The sequence below is a fragment of the Pundamilia nyererei genome, unplaced genomic scaffold (assembly GCF_000239375.1).
Source record: "Pundamilia nyererei isolate P.nyererei 1_Seehausen unplaced genomic scaffold, PunNye1.0 scaffold00169, whole genome shotgun sequence".
NCBI classification, from domain to species: domain Eukaryota; kingdom Metazoa; phylum Chordata; class Actinopteri; order Cichliformes; family Cichlidae; genus Pundamilia; species Pundamilia nyererei.
In genome coordinates this window covers 673468-682583 of record NW_005187570.1, presented here as the reverse complement: position 1 = coordinate 682583, position 9116 = coordinate 673468, and the positions used below count along the sequence as shown (strand labels likewise).

The 9116-nt window shown below is 39.6% G+C and overlaps 1 protein-coding gene across 1 annotated transcript in view; it reads left to right on the top strand.

The window, feature by feature from the left end:
• Window positions 1–7954, top strand: part of stk35 (serine/threonine kinase 35) — a 19205-nt gene extending 11251 nt beyond the window's left edge. The window contains exon 3 of the mRNA XM_005745880.2: window positions 5217–7954. The gene's annotated coding sequence lies outside the window, so the exon portion shown is untranslated. The remainder of the gene's footprint in view (window positions 1–5216) is intronic.
• The last annotated feature ends 1162 nt before the right edge of the window (window positions 7955–9116 follow it).

Here is a 9116-nt window from a genome sequence, read left to right as displayed (position 1 = left end):
TCGATTAAGCATCATGAGGTGGAGCGTGAGGGGTGGTTCCCTATTTTTTATTTATTTATTTTTGTTGTTGCTAGGAGTTGGAACCCTATTAGTTAGGTTGCTTAATATTTATGCTAAGTACTCTTTAAAATACCAGAATAGTGAGGATGGTGTAGGTTTAAGTTTATTAGATTGATCAGTATTGCTGAACTATGAAATTTTTTTTTTTTTGCATATAGGTATAACAGAATAGCTTTAGTGTAGTTGTTGTTTTAAACTTGAGTATGAACTTATACAAAATGCAGCAAGATATTTAAAAAACAGTTTTGTTGATTAAAAAACACTATATCGGATTCATATCGGTATCGGCAGATATCCAAATTTATGATATCGGTATCGGACATAAAAAAGTGGTATCGTGCCATCTCTAGATACAACATGTGTTTTTGTGTTGTCTTCATAATGGACATAGTTTGAAAGGTGGCATTGGATGGCCGGGGTGGAATATTTAGTGACATGAGTCAGCATTGATGTCCATGTGCGTTGTGCGTGACATCCCCTAATCCACCCCCACCCGCTCCTCTGCTGGACAATGAGATGAGAGTGCTGCTTTTGGTTGATGGCTTATGGGAGCTTTGGTCAGGAACATTTTGTCTTCTTGTGTGCAGCCGTGTGTCACTGCTATCCAGTCCAGAGCAGTGTAAGCTTCTGTACTGCACACACGTACGGTCCTTACTTTTAGGAATTCTTTTGTTTTCATATGAGCTGAGAGCACAAACAAGCTTTTTCAGCATGTTGTCCTTGCCACGGACACAAGAATGCTTATGTGCTATAAAGACAATGCGTTTGATGCTTTCACTCTTCATATGGCTTTTAGTATTCTAAAACAGAGAGGACGCTGATTGTGGACAGCAGCCTGAAGGCACAGTATGCCATGTTATGTACGGGCTCAGAAAGCGTGGGCTATTACAGGGCGGCTGAGAAATGCTGCGAAGCAGTCTTTACGAGAGTTTGGGAGAAAGCGTGATGAGCACACTGGTTTGTTCTTATGTAACATTGTTGTAAAAACAGGCTAGCTGAGTGGCTGCAGCGCTTGTAAATATTTCCTTTGGGTCCTCGGGGCTCTGAGGAAGAACTGCAAAAACCAGTTCTTACACAAGTGATCACAACGAAGCACCTCATCGTGTTCTGTGGTGTATTCAGAAGCAAAAAGACTAAAAGCTCAAGCCGACCCCTGCTTCTAGGCTTGGATGTCTATAATTTACGATAGGCAACCTTCCTGTACAGCCCAGCAAACCACCTTTTCTCACAGTGAATAACATAGAGCCACATCTCTTCCACTCTGCTGTCTCCATTCACAGCAGCTGTGTTGGATCTAATGGTGTGTAAGCTCTTTACATGATGTTAATCTGCTGACAGTCTGCATTCCATCAACCACAGACTCACAACTCTGTGGTGGCGCTGTCATGCTTTGTTCTCCTGCTTATTTCTCTTTGGTTAAATGTTGCCAACTGTGGCTAACTTCATTTTGACTTGTAAATAATAAATAGAAACAGTTTGATCAGCAGAAAGTGAGGATTTTGACCAACAGGAAGAGGGTTTGACATGGTTTGATATCTTTGGGTTTTGTTTGAACAGAACTACACATATTTCACAATAGAATAACAAACAATGACTGTAATACCTGCTGTAAGGTGGCTGAGGAAGTAGAGTAGATCATCTGCCAATCAGAAGGTTGCAGTGTTCTTTTCCCAATACTTCATACGAAAAAAAAGCTTTGGATGATCAGTTAAAGTAGAGGAGTACTCTATAAATACTAGTCCATTTACGATTTGTCATGTTGGGATTGCACACTGGAAATCATGTGCTTCTTTTTCAGTTTCATCCATAGCTGTTGTTTGTGTCCCCTCATTCTTTGTGTTGTGGCACAGTTCCTAACATTTGTCCTGACATTTAACAGGGTTGCAGCATTAAAGGTCAGATTAGCATCACTCACATCCTAAATATCTGCTCATGAGAGAACAACATATTTGTTGTGGTCAAATCATGGTTCAGTGGTTAAAACACTCTCAGCAGAAAGCTCCTGGTTTGAACGTTGGCCATTCTGTGTCAAGATTTCATCCAGATACGGCAGTTTCTTCCCACACCCCATAGATGACGACATTAATTTGAATATTCTATATTTGCCATAAATGAGATTTAGATAAGGTGTGCAGGATAAAGCAGTGTATGAATGTATGGTTAAATCTGGCTTGTAGTCTAAACTGCTTGGAGTGATGAGTAAGAGTAGAAAGTTGCTGTGTGTGTTTGCTGCCTCTGGCAGTCCTACCACTTCCTGTAAGATACTGGTCTCCACTGCTGCTTTTTAATGAGGCAGTCTGCCTTTGAGTTATAAAACAAGAGGAGGCAGCAGGCCGTAGTTCTGTCCAGGATATACTGAGCTTCCACCTGGCTTGTTTTCTTAATTACACTTGCTTATAAAGAACGTTAAAAAGAATAATTACATGTTGAATTCAGTGAAAGTGCAGTTTCACATTTTTAACCTTTTTAGTTTAACGACTGCTAGTTTCAGGACGAGAAAACACGACTAACTAGACTTAAAGCTTTAATTTCTCTAATGGTAACACAATGTGCTGTTTAAAACTAGCGATGCTACCTTCATTTGACTTCCAGTGTGGATTAAACACACAGGGAAAACCTCTGTGCAGCACCTCATGCTCCAATCAGACAGCGAAGAAGAAAAAATACACTTAAAATGCTAAATATTATATGAAAACATATTTCTACCAAAAAATGTTTACAGTATATTAAAATATGACAAATTAACATCTGAAAAATAAATGGCGACTGAAAGTGTTGCACATTGTGCCGGGCATTATGGATGCACATTGTTCTATGTTCCATTATGCTATTTTTACTCCCGTAGTTTTTGTGAAATATTTTCTTTCTCTATACAAAGTAAAATAATTTAAGCATCTTACATCTTAAACCTAGCACTGTGTGTTTGTACTTGTCTATTTTCCCCCATTTATACCCTTTGTATTACTACATTTATTGCTCATGTCAGACGTGTGCGTCCTGCTAAGCTGATCCACTTTTGTCCATAGCGTGTGCTGTGATGTTATGCAACATATGAAAAGAGGAACAAAGCGCTGCCAGCCTGAGCTGTTGCATGTCAGCCGGTGAGCTATTATTAGAGCAGTTCTGAACCAAACATGGACACATCCAACAGCAGGAAGTATGGCTGTGTGCGGCAGTGCTGTCATTTTTACTGCAGGTAGACACATACAAATGTGCACCATTCTACTTTTGCACCCAGTCACCTCAGTGCCTTTGCTATAGCATCCCTGTGCAGTGCACATTTCTTTTCGTTATAGTAGTTTGCAGAGCTCTTCAGACGGAACGCCTCTGTTATAGGGTTTGATTCAGAAGAGATCTAAATCATTTTGCATGCCACATATTACAGTGAGAGAAAATAGTTGATCTGCTGCTGAATTTGTAAGTTTGGTCAAGAAATGAATAGTCTCTATATTGATAGTTTCATTTTGATAGAGAGGGACAGAATATCAATCAAAAATCCAGAAAACATCTATTTTGAAAGTTATGGATTGATTTGTACGTCATTGAGTAAAATCAGTAATTGATCCTCTATAAAGTAGCCAGAGTTCTGATTGGCTGTGTACCCATGCAATACACAGATTACAGATTGTCAGTCAGATACTCCTGATCTCAACACATACGTTGAGATCAGGAATGAACATTAGGGATAAGAGACCTGCACAATGCTGGAATGGGCTACAGACAATTAGCAAGATCTGTTGGTGCGAGTATTCAGAACTGGAAGAAATACACTGCTCAGAAACATTTTAATCAGATTCTAGCTTCAAGTCAATGAAATGTCTGAGATATTGATCTCATCAATTAGTTCAGTTGTATTTATATAGTGCAAAATCCCAGGAGTCGTCGTCTCAATGCGCTTTATATAGAAAGGTAAAGACCCTACAATAATAATAATAATAAAACATACCACCAAGGCAACAAAGGTGTGGTTAAAGAAAATTAATGTCATCAAGTGGCTTAGCCTCCCCCTCCCCCAGGAAATCTGTGGAGGGAGGTGATGCTTCAAGTTGTCGAGTGTAATCCAAGAAACCCAAATGGTTTGGCTGACATTCTGTCTCTACTACTATAAAATTAGAGACTGTTCTTTGGAAGTAAGCAAAGTTACAAATTCAGACGAGTATCAAATAATTTTCCTCTAGTGCATTCATTATATTGGAATTATACTCAAAAGAAAACGAGTCTTACCTGGCGGGCTTGACTAAACTAGTTTGTGTTTTCTAATTTTTTCCAACCCGTTCTGGCTGTGCGAATAAACATGCGAATAAACATGCGAATGTTTCAATCTTGTGACCTTTATTGTACATTGTGGAAAAGAAGATCTGGTGATTTCAATAGAAGGTTTGCAGATGTTTAAGTTAAACTCACGTGATAGTTCACTCTGCTGTACTTTTTAGATTACAAAGTGATGTTGTATATTTCTGCTGATGACTTAATCATTATAATTGTCACGGTTTGCACTGGCAGATTATGTGGAGGGAGAAAGAGGACCCAAATGCAGACACTTGGAACGAAACTATAATTTAACAAAAGGCAAGCAGTTTATTTGTGGCGGGGAAAGGTACAAAACAAAAAGGCAGATGCACACTGAGGCGAAACTAACTAGAACTAAGCTGGGAGAAACTAAACACAACAAAGAACAAAACCTTGAATATGATTAAAAACCTGAGCATGGAAAAACACGGAGGTGTGGACATGATGAGAACTCAACAGACAACCTGACAACGAATGAATGAAAACGCAGACCAAATGCATACAGGAGATCAGGGGATGTGAAACTAAACACAATGAACATGGGACACCAGACCTCTTCAAAATAAAACGGGAAACGTAATGAGATGCAGACATGAAATACATGAAGGGTGAGGGAGACTTAAACACCGGGGAATCTAAGAAACGATGAACTATAACAGGACAACATTGGTAATACAGAAATGAACTTAGATAATCTAATGAACGTAAACATAAACATCAAAATATATTACATCTCACCATAATGGGTCCATTATGGTGACAGTATTATTACTTTTGCTACTGATTGATTTGTTCTTTCTGAAATGACTTTTGCTCCTTTATGCTGACCTGCTAATTCTTTGTCCCTACATCTGTGTCCTACACAGGTATAGACTCCAGTGGAAAAACGGACCCTGACAAGCTGAATTGTGAGGAATCTTCAATCATAATTTAAGCGCAGAGTCACAGACCGCTCACTCCAAAACAGTCCGGACCAGTCTGCAAGTCAAACCACAACGACGCACTTCCAACTCCACGTAGTTCCAACACAGTCACTGTGGTGCTTTGGACTGGGGACAATTGGAGCACATCGTTTCTCTGAGAGCGACCTGGGCATGAAACTGTGCGTCTGTTATGTAGTGGTGGACTTTTGTTCCCATCCTTCCCAGTATAGGCCTGTTCTTCCTTAATTGTGTAAGGTCTGTGACTGTGGCACAGGTTACTGTATGGCATTGCACTCTACTGTACCAGTATTCAATCATTGTACTAATGATAGCAGTAGCTGTAAACGGTTGACCTCCCAGTGCAACCTTGTGCCTTAACAATGATGTACACTAAGTGCACTTTGATTTCTAAAACTATTTTGTGGGTCGCTTTTGAAAGTTCACACCAAGAAGGAAATTTACTGGAACCACTTTCATCTCATGTAAGCTGAGCAACTGAGTCTTCTGCTTTCAGTGGGGTTTGACACAATATTCCAGGCTGCATTAATATCATATGGGAACGTGCCCCCCTCTGTCCAAACACTGAAGTACAATCATGAAACTGAAGCTGAGACATTGATTTAAACCAATGACAGGTGAAGTGATTAATGTTGATTACATTGAGGCACAGTGAGTAGCACTGTTCCCAACGTCTGGTTTCATGGAGGCCCTCTCTCAAATCCATCGGGGCCCGAGGCATCCCAACATGCTAATGCCAGACACAACAGGACACCCCCAGAGTTTCTTCCTGTCAGTGTCCTGACAGGTCGGAGGTGTTTCGGGGTCGTGATCAGTGTCGCACTGGAGAAACACTGCGCATATGATCAGTTTTGTGCTCTGAAGGAAAAGTAACAGGCCTGTATCAGCTCCACACAACCCTTCAGCAGGGAGTTCACACTATCCTATTGGACATTTGTTCCTGATTAATCCAAAGAGCACCTGATGGAAAAGCCCATCTATGTGGTAACGTGTAGTCATCCATGTTGAAAAGATACTGAGGATGGTTCTGTATTCTTTTGAATGGTGCAGCGTGAATCGTGTGTATCGGGTCATATCTAAGCAGCACTGACCCGTTTATGGCAGAAGGACCTCTGATTAGCATCTGGAGACCATTCCCCAAACCAGCCACTGAAGTGTGTTAGACTCTTTGCAGTGTCGAGTGATGCTGTGGTTGGACAGACACTTGTGGGTGGCTGATCGGAGCCCCTGTAACTCCTGGGAAACTTTTGGGATTTTTGACTTGATTTGTGAAAACTGGTCACTCCAGAAAATGAATAAAGCCATGGGGCTTGAAGGAAAAGAGCAAAATACAACACAGCAACTTTAGAAGGAGAGCGCAGTGTTAGATAGCTCTTCTAGCCTTCACTCCAGCATAGACCCGAGGAGCTCCTTTGGCTTTCACATCACTGTATTACATGGTAGTATAATACAGTAGATTTTGAGGTGTTTTGTGATGTACCTCTACCTCATTCTCTGCACTCTGAAACCTCTTTCTTAGCTTTACTGTCTCTGTAGCAACCTTATCTTAGTCTGTGATACAAGACGCACTTTGAGTGGGATAGATTTTTACCTCAGACTCAATGACTTATTTTAATTCAACCTCACTGATATTTTTTTTTTTTTTTTGCTTAGTGACAACGAATCCCATTGTAACATCTACATCTGCAGGGTCTTCTGTCATAGATACTGTATAACAGAGCAATAAATATGTTGTCTGTATTCAATAATGACAGCTCCAGCTCAGAATAGTTTTAATGGCAGTTTGTGAAACAGACACAAATTTTAATTGGTTATGGTCATGGACATGAAGATGTGTGGGTAAGAAATAAATTAAACAAATGGTGACAGAAAGTCACAAGTCTACATACACAAACACATAGATTGGATTGCTTAAAGTATTTCCATAAGAACAGTGTTTGAAGGCGGATTCACCTGCAGAAACATTGAAACCTGGCCAAGCAGTGCGAGTCAGTGTTGTTGTGGGACCTCACAAACATGTTTGTAATGTCTACACACTTATGAACTCGTTGTGAAGCATACTGAGAAGTGCACCCATACTAATTCCTTGGATCCATTTCTGAGAGCCGTTTGTGGTGAATGCTAACACAACTTGAATGTGTTATTAAATTTGTGGTGAGTTTAAACGTTTGGAGTTTTGCTAATAGGCTAGCGTAACATAGACGGTCTTCCTTTTAAATTTTTGGGTTGTTGAATCTCTCAGCTGCTCAGGAGTTTTGGTCACATTCATTTTTCTATAAGCACTAAAGACGAGGTTGATACCAAACTGTTATTCCTAAAGGCTTTACACACCTGCCCTGCTGCCACTTTCTGTACGAGTTAGCTCGTTTAGTTCTCTCGAGACTCGTAACGATTCCACTTTAAAACACTTTACTATGCAAAATGGTTCTGCCACAATGTGAGCACCACACAGAGCCACACCGTTCACAAGCTGTTGTAAGATCTTGAATTCCTCTAGTGCTGATTTCCAGTGAGTGCAGAAATGTTTCTTTGACATGTTGTTACATAAATACTGTTTTTGTAACTAAAGCTGACAGGAGCCATTAGAGAACCAAGAAAGCATCGTTTTTCTGTAACTATGTAACTATTCTCGGAATAAATGGTTAAAACTGTAAATGTCTGCATCATGTGTGTTACGTGTGAACTTTATTTTGTTTACAAAGTCACATCATAGCTGTCTTCCTTATTGGATGAAAATCAGATTCTTTAACAAATGTAATATGTTGGGATTAGGGAAATAAATTTTAAAAAGCATTTTAATTATGGTTGGGGGCAGAAAACTTTCAGGGTGAAAATAAATGTGAGTCAGTACAATGAAGTCATGGATGCAAGCATGCAGTCTGCATTTCCTCAGCTGAACAGTTTGACACTCGGGACAATTTTGTCAAACTAGCAGAAAAAACCAACTTTATATATTCACTAGTAATTTAATATCTACATTTAGCCTGATGTTTAATCACCCAGGAGCAGTTTGCCTTGGGAGACAATGGCTCCTGGGACACGTGATCCCTTCACCACAGTGAGCAGTGATTTATGCTGCAGTAACACTGTTCTGTTAGAGAGCACCAGATCTCTTAATCACTTACTTGGAATTAATGGTGCAAATTTGTCAAAAACTATTCTACACGCTTATTTCACAGTATGGTAAAAGTCAAATTTATATTCAGAAATGTTCAGTCTTTTGCAATTTGAGGCTTTTTTTTCTTAGTGTCTGAGGACTTTGTAGGAGACATTTTTATTGAATCTGTCCCAAATTATAGATCCTGATTCATTCTGATGACAAGAAATAACAGTGAAGATTTGACCTTTAACAGTTTTTCAAGTATTCATGTCCCATACAGAACCAAAATGATTTTACAAGCTCTGAACATTACAGGTTTAAATCCATGAATGCACAGCAGTGGACTGTGCTATGGCTTAATAAAAAGGTCAGTTCTGTTCATAATTCTGATTAATAATAATTGAATGAGTTTTGAATGAGCCTTCTAATGATACTGCCTAAGGGAAGCATGTATAATGTAAACAGAATTGGTCCTAGCACTGAACCCTGTGGAACACCATAATTAACCTCAGTGTGTGAAGAGGACTCTCCATTTACATGAGCAGACTGGAGTCTATTAGATAGATATAGAGCCTGCTCTAATCGCTCTAATAGAATATTATGGTCATAATATTATTCTCACTATGTGTTAATAGTCCTCTCTGCATTGAATCATATCTGTTATTAACCTCTGTCTCTCTTCCACAGCATGTCTTTTATCCTGTCTTCCTTCTCTCACCCCAACC